The following is a 13036-nucleotide window of genomic DNA, read 5'->3' as shown; positions in this document are numbered from 1 at the left end:
TTGGTGAGTGCTGTGAAGTGTGTAAACCTGGTGATTCACAGACCTGTACCCCTGGGGATAAAAATATATGTTTATAAGAAATAAAAAATTTAAAAAAAAAACCCTATAATAGATACACAATAAGTAAAGGGCAATCTAAGCAAAACACTAAAGAAAACCATCAAACCACAAATAAATCAAGAGAAGAAGGAACAGAGAAGAACTACAAAAACAACCAGAAAACAACAAAATGACAATAATTATATACCTATCAATAATTTTGTTAGGGGTGCCTGCATGGCTCATTCAGTTGAGTGTTCAGCCCTTGAGTTCAGCTCAGGTCATGATCCAGGGGTCCTGGGATTGAGCCCCGTGTGGGCCTCTGTGTTCAGTAGGGAATCTGCTGGAGGATTTTCTTTCCCTCTGCCCCTCCCTCTGCTTGTTTTCTCTCAGAAACATTTGAACTATTTCTAATATTCAACTGACAAAACCAACACCAGGAGTTGTTGTCTATGTTTAAAGATATAATCTGCCTATCAGTCCTTTCATTTGAATAATAAATTTCTGGCAATACGCATTTTAAATTATTACTGCAAAACAAATTTGGGACATTCATAATCAATAATCATTGTAAAAGGTACTAAATGTAACCTACCAGCCCTAAAGGGATTTCCTATTAGGTCACAGGACAAGGTACTTAAATATTTCTTGGATGATTACATAGACATGAGCAGACATCTGCCTTACAGTCAGTGAAAATGTTTTCCAGATTTTGAGAATTTTTTATCTGACAGTTTGTGGTAATGATGTGGTATTTTTTTGTTTAGTGTTATCTTGTTTACTCAGTTGCTCATTTTGTCCTTTTTATTTGCTTTCCCCCGCCCTTTGTTTTTTTTTTTTTTTAAGATTTTATTTATTTATTTGACAGAAATCACAAGTAGTCCAAGAGGCAGGCAGAGAGAGAGAGAGGGAAGCAGGTTCCCTGCTGAGCAGAGAGCCCGATGCGGAACTCAATACCAGGACCCTGAGATCATGACCTGAGCCGAAGGCAGCGGCTTAACCCACTGAGCCAACCAGGCGCCCCTCCCCCTCCCTTTGTTAATGGCACTTAAATAGAAAATTGAGAAAGGTTCTTTCATTTGTTCTATAAAAACATCATTTATACTGGATGTCCAGATCTGGTCTCCCTCAATTCTGATTAAAATTCATTTTCCAGCTTGGTCTTGAACATGCATATCCTTAGAAGTTGCCATTGCCCTTCTGAAATAGACTAAAATTGAATTGCTTTTAGCGTGGAATACTAAAATTTATGTATTCTGTTTATCAGAAATTCTGTAGCTTTTTTAACTTACCAATTAAAGTGGGAAAAATTCTGACTCTGAAATAAAGTTGCTGATTTTTACAGTTTTTAGAATGGAGCAATAACTGATAAGCAATGCCAATGGTTTCTATATTCATAAAAAGTTTCTAGAGCTATTTTTTTCTGGTCCAGACAAAATTCGTGGGTATAAAAATGTTAGTGTTGGGGCATCTGGGTGGATCAGTGGGTTAAAGTCTCGGCCTTCGGCTCAGATCATGATCCCAGGGTCCTGGGATCAAGCTCCACACTGGGCTCCCTGCTTGGCAGGGAGCATGCTTTCCCCTCTCTCTCTCTGCCTGCCCCTCTACCTGCTTGTGATCTCTGTCTGTCAAATAAATAAATAAAATCTTTAAAAAAAAATATTAGTGTTAAGCCTGTTGCACATGGGTAATCCAATTGGTGCTCTGATGTTTTCGGGGGTTAAAACCCTGGTATAAATTATAATCTGTACAGTTCAACAGTTATAAGTGATCCATTTAGTTAGGTTATTGTGATATATTGAGCATTTATCACATACAAGGCATTAGCAAAGTGTACCTAACTTGCAGGATTTTAAAATTCTTTTTTAAAGATTGATTATTTATTTATTTATTTATTTATTTATTTATTTATTTATTTGACTGACAGAGATCACAAGTAGGCAGAGAGGCAGGCAGAGAGAGTGGTGGGAGGCTGGATCCCCACTGAGCAGAGAGCCTGATGCAGGGCTCGATCCCAGGACCCTGGGATCATGACCTGAGCTGAAGGCAGAGGTTTTAACCCACTGAGCCACCCAGGTACCCCACTTGCAGGATTTTTTTTAAAGCAAGATAATAGTTTAAAAATATGTAGCATTCTGCTAGTCATATTTCTAAACCTTTAGTAAACATTAGTTCCCTCCCCAATCTTCCTGTCATTTTAACCATTCAACAAATATTTATTGTGTATGTACTGTATGGTTGGTTTTGAGCTAGCCAGGAATTTCAAAACAGGATAGAAGTTTGTGAGATAACTAGGTGAAGAACAAGAAATGTGAGCATAGTTCATCTTTAATGAAGATAACTTAACCATCTTAATGAAGATAACTAAACTGAGCTTTGATGGAATGTGTCTAATGCTCCAATCTTCAAGTTAAGCATGGCCTCTCTTTAAATAAATATTTAACAATTCCAGTTTTTACTTAACTTTTTGAAAGATGCATAAGTACTTAACAAATACAATTTGAAATAATTTTCTTTCATCAAGAGGAAGTATTGTCAAAATCTTTGGAAAACAAAAGTCCAACAGTTGAGTAGATGATAATTTTTTTTTTTTTTTTTTTCACTTAGTTGATCACTTTTAGAAATGTGCAGCACTGTAGTGGAAAATCACAGGAGTGGTTAAAGGGGTCCTAAGCACCCCTTTTCAACATATGTGTTGGGCAAGTGGTTCCCTCATACCACTGAGCAATGCTCCAATACCCACTGGGTGTCTCACAATTCAACCCAATTCCAACATTATCTACCTAAAGACAGTATCAGCTTCCACAGGTCAAAATTTCAATACCAGAAGACTGTTCTCCATCTTTCAGACCAGGATGTCTGTCACATGTGCTTATGACCTATTGGCTATAAATTGGAGCTTCCAACAACTCCCTTTCTTGAGTTCAATTAATTTACTAGTGTGGCTCAGAGCTCAGAAAACATTTTACTTGCTAGATTATGGTTTATTATAAAAGTATAGAACTCAGGAAAAGCCAGATAGAAGGGATGCATAGAATGAGGTATGAAGAAAGGGCAAGGAGCTTCCACTCTCCCCAAATCTCCATGTGATTACCAACTGGAAGTTCTCTTTCTGTGTCTTTATGGAGTCTTTTTAATATAGACATATTTGATTAATTCATTGAACATTGGTGACTGAACGCAATTCTCAGCCTCTCTCCCTGGAGGTCAGGAGGTGAGACTGAAAGTCTCATCACTAGGTTGGCTGCATTGGCAACCAGCCACCATCCTTAGGTGGTGTTCAAATTCTGTCATTAACATAACAAAAGGAAAATTTATTACTGTCCTTGGAGGAAATGCCATGGATTCTAGGAACTCTGTGCCAGAGACAAAGATGAAGACCAAATATATATTTCTTATAAGTCACAATATGACAATAATTTTCTTGGATGGAAATGGAAATTGAGTGGGATGAGAAGAAGGTGACCGTGAAGTGGATGAATTATTATGTTCTGTCCCTTGATAGAGGTTTGGACTAGACAGGTGTATGCATTTATCAAAACCCAGAATGTACGCTGAAAATATGTGCACTTTACATAAATGTTATTAGCGAACTTCTTGCTAACGTATTTGAGGAAGTTGTTGAGATGTTTGCAATTTACTTTAAATGAATAGAAATTAAATTAAAATTCATGGATGAATAGAGAGAAGGATAGATAGTATGAATGAGAAGCATAGTAAGATGTTAATGGTAGAATCTAGGTGGTGGATTTTAGGTTGGTCATGAAAAAATTTTCCCAACTTTGCTCCATGTTCAAATGTTCTCATGATAAAGTCTTGGAAAGAAAAGAATCAGCATTAAGGGTGCATATAATTTATTCACTGTGTCTAGTATTTTGATGTTAATAAAAATATTCAGGACTTAATTAAATTGTATTTAATTTCAATGCTGCCTTTTCATATGTACTTGCTGTTAATAATAGCGAAAGTTGTTTCTTGCATGTGTTCCTTTTAGAACTCAATTAACATTGATTTGTCCACTGCTGCAGACTATATTAACACTAACAACTTAGAATAAATTAGTGTTTGCTCTTTATGAATAACTTCAACAACTTTCTGTTTTCATTCCAACTTCCTTTCCAATGTGTTCAAATTAAAAGCTATTAATGTTTCCATTTCCTGGCAATTTTATTTTTATATTCATATTCAAATTGCATTACTATAATGCATATTTTTCCTAATAAATGTCAGATTTTATTATTATTTCTATTTAAGAGTTTAATGGCTCTATTTGGATGTTCAACATATAACTCTTTTTTTTTTTAAGATGTATTCACTTATTAGAAGTGGGGAAGGAGCAGAGGGAGAGGTACAAGCAGGCTCTACTGAGCATAGAGCCAGGTGTGGGGCTCAATCTCATGACCCTGAGATCATGAGCTGAGCTGACATCAAGAATCGGAGGCTTAACCAACTGAGCCACCCATGCACCTCTCAACATTTAGCTTTTTAAGAAAATTTCATAATTTATAAATATAACATGCCCTATTTTTCAGTATGCTTTGTTCTAATACAAAGCACTAGGGTGGAGTCCAGAAAATGGCAAGATTCAATGAAGGGGTCATAAAAGTGCATAAAACTATCTGAATTTTATTTTTATTAAAAATTTTATTAATATTGAATCTATGGATTGACCGGGACATGCTCATTTGGTCTTTGTCAGTCACATATTACATGAAGTATTTGGATTTCCTGAAGAAAAAATGAGTTTTGTGGTGTGGAAGAGTTAGCCGTTAAGCCTATTGTATTAAATTATAGTTCATACCTGACTGTTGTTACGTGAATTCCCAGCACTGGTCTCTGAAGTCATATAGGACTCTGAAAGTGCTACCAGCTTGGACAGGATCCCCAAGGAGGTGGACTCCTTAATAATCGTCTTGACTTTTCAGTGAAGAGTGATAAACTGTTTGTATTTGGTAGAGTTACTCATGTTAATATAGTCAGAACATATTTCTTTTTTTCTTTATAAAGATTTTATTTATTTATTTGACAGAGAGGGATCACAAGTAGGCAGAGAGGCAGGCAGAGAGAGAGGAGGAAGCAGGCTCCCCACTGAGCAGAGAGCCCGATGTGGGACTCGATCCCAGGACCCTGAGATTATGACCTGAGCCGAAGGCAGCGCCCACTGAGCCACCCAGGCGCCCTCAGAACATATTTCTATCTAATGAAGTAATCTTCATGATCTAATAAGATCATTAACTAAGTGCCTCACTTTCACTATTTTTTGAATTTTTGCTGATCTAGTTGTATTAGTTCTGCTTTGGCCTGGAAAGAAGAAAGAGAAACAAACTTCTCGGTTTCCTTGTTGTGATTATTGTGGTTAATGAATGTTTTTTCTTATGCCAGTGGGTGGGATGTGTGGTCCCTGATCATGGCCTATACTTTGCTACAAAACTTCAAAAGACATTCTTTCTGTGGTCTGCATAAGAATGTTTTCTAATACCCAAATAGGAATTCTGTACTCAGCAGGGTTTATATGGTCACTGGTACAGGGAATCTTAGAGTTTCTCTTACCTTTAGGCTATAAGAATGAATGTGTTTGAGGACATACACCCAGTTCACAGTGAGCTGAATAATTACTTCCCTCCAGGATGAAACAGCATAGACTAGAACTGAAGAGAAGCTTTGGAGTGAGACATCGGAGATTATATTCCAGGTCTGCCACTTGCTAGCAGTAGAACCCAGGCAATATTTGCAATGCTTCATGTCTCAATTTCCTCATTTGTCAAGGACTCTGACAATGGTGTCCCTCTTCCTTGTATCCTAAGTTTCCTGTCTCTGCATTATTATTGTCACCAGCATACAAACATTCTATAAGAGCTTCCATTTTAATTTTTTTTTTAAAGAAAGAAAAAGACAAGCTCTGTCTATATACCATGCACACCTCCTGCTATGTCACAATATCCCAATAGCAAACTATCTTAAAAGATTTGGTTTATAGTGTCCTATTTATTCCCATTCTGTCTTGAACTCTCTCTAACCAGGCCTTTCTCCCCACCAACCCTCTCCTCTACCTTCTAACAAAACAAAACAAAATAAAAATAATACAAAACCCAAACCTATTTCTAGTCAAGTTGATGAGTGACCTCCACCTTTGCCAAATAACTTCTCATGCTTTAGATAATTCACTTAATCAGTGGCTTTTGACACAGTTTACCACTCTCTTTTCAAATGCTTTCTCACTTGGTAAATGGGGCACCACATTCTAAATGAGCAAACACAGAAACATGAATGTATTGGTGGACTTAGTCCTTTTTCTTCTTCTCTTCTATATTGGTACTCATTTCTTGAGTTATTTTATCTAGTATCATGGCCTTAAATATCAAGCTTTTTCTAATTACTACAGATTTGTATCTCAGACAATTTCTTTTCCTCTTTGAATGACATGCTTTTAGGTTCTGGGGCATGTATTTTTTTTTTTAATTTTATTTATTTATTTAACAGAGAGAGAGAGAGATCACAAGTAGACAGTGCAAAGTAGGTGGGGGGGGGGGTGGGGGAGCAGGCTCCCCGCTGAGCCGAGAGCCTGATGTGGGGCTTGATCCCAGGACCCTGAGATCATGACCTGAAGGCAGAGGCTTAACCCACTGAGCCACCCAGGCGCCCCAGTATGTGCGTTCTTATTATAAATTCCAAAAATGGTTCCTGTTACTTGCAACTCCAAAGTCCAAATACAGTTGCTTAATTATCCTTCTGAGAATGTTGTTCCTGATATCTAAAATAAAGCTCCTATAACTGAAACACAGGCAAGGCAGTTTTTGTTGAAAGACTCTGATTAAAACATATAAATGAAATACAGGAATTATAAATGGAATTCTCCAAAGTTTCCTTTCATTTTTTCATATTATCAAGAATTAGTTGATAAAACTAATGATTATTTTATTGATTTCAGAGACCCAAAACTTAAGGGGTATCAGGGATTCTTTGCCCCTTAGTGGGTTTTAGTCATGAGTATGACAAAACTGTAAAATCAGGAAGGGAAGGTATGTCATATGTATGTCATATGTCATATCTGCATATGACAGTCCATAAAAATGTGTTAGGAAGAGGGATGCACTGAAGACAATGTATTTATTATTGAATAAAGGAATGGCCAATGAACTCTTGATCAGAGGGAGCCATTAGCATGATATCCACAAAGGAGGCATCTATTAAACCATATTTAAAAGGCATAAAGAGCTTTTCCCCTTGCTCCAGCAAGATAAACAGTTCCTGTTTTATTTGAAGTAATCTAGCCAACCATCTAAGGAATACAAAGAGTGTAGAAAGTAGAAGAGAGCCATTATGAAGTATTTGAGAGGCAAGAATGATCTAAAACACCCATATCTAATCTTTTGAGAAAATAAATGCAAGAGAGCAAGGTATACTGGAATAGTCCCATAATTGTGTTAAGTCCCTTGAGGTTCATGTCTAGCACATTAGACATGTTATAATTGAACCGTTGAGAAACAAATTAAAATTCCAATGATCTCCCCTCCCTTTGGAAGTAAACTTAGTTTCCTATTACTGATGTTGTCAGAGCTCATGATATCATTTTCTAACCAACACTTAATGGCCCACTCTAAGTGCTTCTAATTTTCTATAATTAATGTACATGTAAAAGAGCCTTGCAAATGTTTTATTTTTGAATGCTACATGTTGGAAAAAAATAAACAACCTAGTACTAGGTTCTTACTTTGGAATCTCCTGAGATGTTGGTGAGCAGTTTTGCACAGATATGGGTAGGAAATGGGTATTATGTTTTATACAATACAATATATTCTGTACATTCATCTCCCCCTACTCTGATGGTCACCTCTTTACAGGTCACTAAAAAGAATAACAAGCAGTATGAAATCTATTTTACATAGATAATATGATGCAACTTACAAATCCTAAAATTGCTCACCAATTTTAACTAAAAATTAAACTGAGGATTGCTGGAGGGGAGAGGTGGTAGGTTGGGGCAGCTGGGTGATGGACCTTGAGGGGGTCACATCATGTAACAAGCACTGGGTATTATATAAGGCGGAAGAATCACTAACTTCTACCTCTGAAACCAATAACACATTATGTTAATCGATTAAATTTAAATAAAAACTTTTAAAAATTATTCTTTCTTTGTATGAGGGTAATCATAGGAGTACATTTGTACATTTTGCCTCATTTGCTTTCTCCTAATAAATCCCTCTTCCTATCAGTTTACAACCTGTGCTCAAGTAGTATTTGCTTACACAACTGAGAAAGTCTCTTACTTCCTTCACAACTCACTAATTTCTTTTCTTCCTTGGTATTCACTGTTTGGTATTTTAGGGCAAAAAGTTTGTCCTCACAGCGGTTTCATCCTTTTCACTTACATGGTCTTCCTGCCATTACGTAAGGCACCCCTCTCAAGGCATACTGATCCCCTTTATCACAGTGACTTGCTGAGTCAAGATTTGGGAAGACTCAGAATAATTTCCTTCCAAAGGCCTCAGACATAGAAGTCATATTGTAAAATGAACTTATTTTAAGGGAAAGAGGGCAAAGAGTAGCCACAAGGCGTGGATATAAAGATTAAGAGTATGGGAGGAGAGCGTTCCGGTTCAAAATGGCAACATAAGAAGGATCGTGGATGCACTACCTCCCACTGACACACTTAATTTGCAACTACCTGTGGAATATCTTACCCTTTAAAAAATGAAAACCTAAAAACTGTCTGAGCAACCCCCTAGCACTTGTAAACAACAACAAAAAAAAGATTCACAAAAAAGTGGGTAGGAACGGCTTGCCCTAAACACCATTCCAGGCTTTGTGATCCCAGTCAGGAGGGAATTCAAAATCCAGAACCTCTCCCTGAGGAGTTAAGGGTTTGAACCTCACACTGGTTACCCCAACTTCCACCTGAAAGATGAGCCACATCTAGCTCTGAAAACCGATGGGGTTCCCATCCATGAGACACACAGGCTAAAACAATCTGAGAAATGTCTCTTAAAGCCACACTTTTAGACTCACTTGTCTTAGGGACCATCACAAATGCCTGACTTTGTGAATAAAGCCCATTTGCTAATTTAAAATATTGGCTTGAGGGTCAGGCATCTAGTATAGCATACATCTAGGGGCCTGCTAGCCCCTTCTTGCTTTTTCTCTGCCTGATTCTAGCCAGTAAGTTTCATTTTTCTTTTCTTTTCCTTTTTTTTCCCCCTTTTCTGTGGGTATCATCTGTGTGTTCTCTCTCTGCCTTGTTCTAGTTAGTGGGCATCATGTTCATGCTCTTCCTCTGCCAGTTCCAGAGTGCTAGCATTTCCCAGAGGGGATCTTTCACACTTACCCAGTATACCAGTTTTTATGGCTGCTGCCCAGGGGATGTATGCCCTGATCTCTTTGGCACAGTAAGAGGCAACCGACCCAGGAGCTCAATCTTTCTCTGAAGGTAGTTTATTAGCTCATCATCATAGTTGAATCCTGAGGGGCAGCTTCTAGTTATATACACACTGAAGGGCTGATTTTAATTCTTTCAACAGATCTTGGAGGGCAGGCATCACCTTCAAATTCTTCCATGGCCCTGCTTCAGAGGACCAGTACCTCCGGGAGGGGAGCTTTCAACACACATACAATGGCCCAGCTTTTATGTCTGTTACCCAAGTTTTTGTGCCTATAACCCAAAGTATGCCCTTTGATCAGCTGGATCTGACAGTCCGGGGGCTTGTGTTCTTGTGTCACATAAAATTATAACATTTGGAGAGAGTGTTCTTGCCAGGCTACCACCCCCAGGTGACTACTTGTCTAGGAGCCTTGGCTTGAGGGCCATGTTTATGGTTTGGCCTATAGCTAGGGGCCTACAGAGGTTCTCTCAGGGAACAGAGGACAGTAGATATAATATTTGCACTCTCCCTCTGCTCTGTTCATGGGTGTCTCCCAGAAATGAGCTTATACTCTGGTCTAGTGCCTCCAGTTGCTATCCAGGGAATACCTCCAGATCAGCTGCCTCTGGTGGTGAGTAGAGCTTATGTTTATGTCCCTATAGGATTGTATATATTTTCTTTCTTTAAAAACTTCTGCCTGAGGATCTGGATTCCAGTCAGCTTGGACCTACTTGCTGATGGATCTTCTCCCTTCTGAGACACTGACAGATCCTGGCACACCCTCAATTACAAGGAGCCATTAAAAGTAAAATAAGCTGCTTGGACAATCACAAAGATTAGGGAGAATAACAAAGAGCTAGAGCAAGGTTGAACAATAAGCTTCATCTCCTACATCAGGCCCCTCATTCAAGACTTGATGTGGCTGTTTTATCTAATGCAGAGAAATCAACACACAGGGAGGCCTATGTAGCTCTGTCAGTTAAGTGTCTGATGTTGGCTCAAGTCATGATCCCAGATCCTTGATGGAATCAAGCCCCACATAGAGTTCCCTGCTGAGCAGGGAGCCTGTTTCTCCCTCTCCTTCTGCCCCCACCTCTGCTTGTGTGTCCTCTTTCACTTTCTCTCTCTTGCTTTCAAATAAACAAATATTTAAAAAAAGAAAAAGAAAAATAATACACCAAGACACAGAGTATTCCAGTCCAAGATGGCAATGTTAAAAGACCCTGAACTCACCTCCTTCACTGAACACACCAAATTTCCTATTAATAGAACAATTCCCCCTGAAGAAGAACTGAGGGCTGATGAACAGCTACTGAACAACCAAAGATAGAGAGAATGGCAAGAAAACTACAAGAGAGATGGAGACACAGTAACAAAGAAAACCAGAAAACCCTACATTGAAAATGGCAGTGGGGAAGGATAGTCTGAGGAACCAGAAAAGATCCCACATTAATTGGGTACAGAAGAAACCCACAGTTTAAAAAGCAACTAGCATATAAAAGAGACAACATTAGAACTCCACCACGTGGTAGAAGAACTGTGGGATTGCTCGCTAGGTAAAGGGACTGGAGAACAGCACAGTTTACATTCCTACCACATCTTAAAAGTCTAGATTGTAAAAGAGTTTGTATGCAATAATGGGAAGGTCTGATTATCACAGCAAGCTTGAGATCTCAGGGAGTCCGATGTCCATAAGCCCATGCCAGCTCTGTACATATTGGGACATAGAAAAAAAAGGATTTTGAGAGAGGGGTGTCTAGATGGCTCAGTCAGAAGAATAAACAGCTCTTGATCTCAGGATCATGAGTTTGAGTCCCACCATGGGTGTAGAGATTACTGAAATAAACAGAAGAAGAAGAAGAAGAAGAAGAACAACAACAACAACAACAACGTGTCAATGACCTGGGGGAATAGCTTTTTCCTGCTCCACCTTAAAAGACCAAGCCAGAGGGGTACCTGAGTGGCTCAGTCTTTAAGTGTCTGCCTTCAGCTCAGGTCATGATCCCAGGGCCCTGGGATGGAGCCCAACATGAGCATGGACTTCCTGGTCTGCTTCTCCCTCTCCCACCATTAACCCCCCACCCCACCTGTGTTACCTCTCTCGCTGTGTCTCTGTCAAATAAATAAGTAAAATCTTTAAAAACAAAACACCACACCAGAGTAGGGTCTGGATGCTGTAACAGGTGGGCCGGGTCATCACAGACAGCTGGGGTCCTCAGTGAGTCCAGGGTCCACAAGGCCACATCAGCCTCTGTGCTGCTGGGGCACAGAAAATAAGCCACAGGATTTTTAATTTCTTTCAACAGGGTGGCTCATTTTTTATATTTTATTTTTATGTATTTTTTCCTACTTTGTCTTTTCTTAATTTTTGTTCTTTGGGGATTTTTCTTTTCTTTTTTTCTCTTCTTCCTTTTTCTTTTTACTGTTATATTTTTCTTTTATTATTATTGTTTCCTTACTTTTGTAAAAAGCCATGGTTTAAGAGAATACCTAGCAAAAACAGCCACAACTCCAGCCAGCCAGCAAAAGTCATCGAGGACACACAGTTTATATAGGGAACACTATATGGAAGACCACTCATTCAAGTTCAGGAAAAGTAGTCTTTCCATCTAATCCATGGGGATGAGGGGAACACAGAAAGTCAAGAAAAATTGGGAGACAGAGGACTATGCTCTGAAAGAAGGAACAAGAAAAAAAAACAAAAACAAAAACAGAAACAAGAAATATGCCTGATCAGAAATTTAAAATGATCATAAAGCTACTCACTGGGCTAGAGAAAAGTATAGAAGCTTTCAGTGAGAACTTCAAAAAAAAAAAAAAATGTTAAAACTAACAAATCAGAGTTGAATAGCATAATAACAAATAAAAAACACAAGAAGGAATTAACAGTAGGTTAGAAGATGCAGAACAATTTGTCAGGGATCTGGAAGAACAGTAATGGAAAGCACACAAGCTAAACAGCAAAAAGAGAAAATAGTTTTAAAAAGGTGGATAGGTTAAGAGATCTCTTGGCCAACATCAAGTGAATAAACATTTGCATCATGGGGGTCCCAGAAGATGAAAAAGAAGAGAAATAAAGGTGTAGAACACTTATTCAAAGAAATAATAACAGAAAACTTCCCAGAATAAGAAATAGACATCTAAGCATCTAAGTTGAAGAATCACAGAGAGTTCCAATAAGATGAACCCTAAAGAGGTCCATAACAAGGTGTATCATAATTAAAATGTCAGAGGTTAAAGAGAGAATCTTAATATCAGCAAAAGAGAAATAAAAAGTTGTATGTGAAGAAAGCCTATAAAGCTACGAGTTGAGTTTTCAGCAGAAACTTTGCAGGCCAGAAGAGAGTAAGATGATATATTCAAACTGCTGAAGAAAAAGAAAATTTACAATCAAGACTGGGAAGGTTATCATTCAGATTGTAGGAGAGATAAGGAATTTCCCAGACAAATAAAAGTTAAAGGAGTTTATTACCACTAAAAAAACCTTAAAAGAAATGTTGAAAGGAAAAAATGGCCATAATTAGACATAAAAAACTTATGAATAAATAGATGTAGAATATGATAACATATACATAACACATGGAGAAGGAAGTAAAATGGGAAGTTTTTTCTTTTTCTGTCTTTTTAATTTTTTTTTT

The sequence above is a fragment of the Mustela nigripes genome, chromosome 1 (genome assembly GCF_022355385.1).
Source record: "Mustela nigripes isolate SB6536 chromosome 1, MUSNIG.SB6536, whole genome shotgun sequence".
NCBI classification, from domain to species: Eukaryota; Metazoa; Chordata; class Mammalia; order Carnivora; family Mustelidae; genus Mustela; species Mustela nigripes.
The sequence above is the reverse complement of the archived record's forward strand: the minus strand, read 5'-3'. Positions refer to the sequence as shown.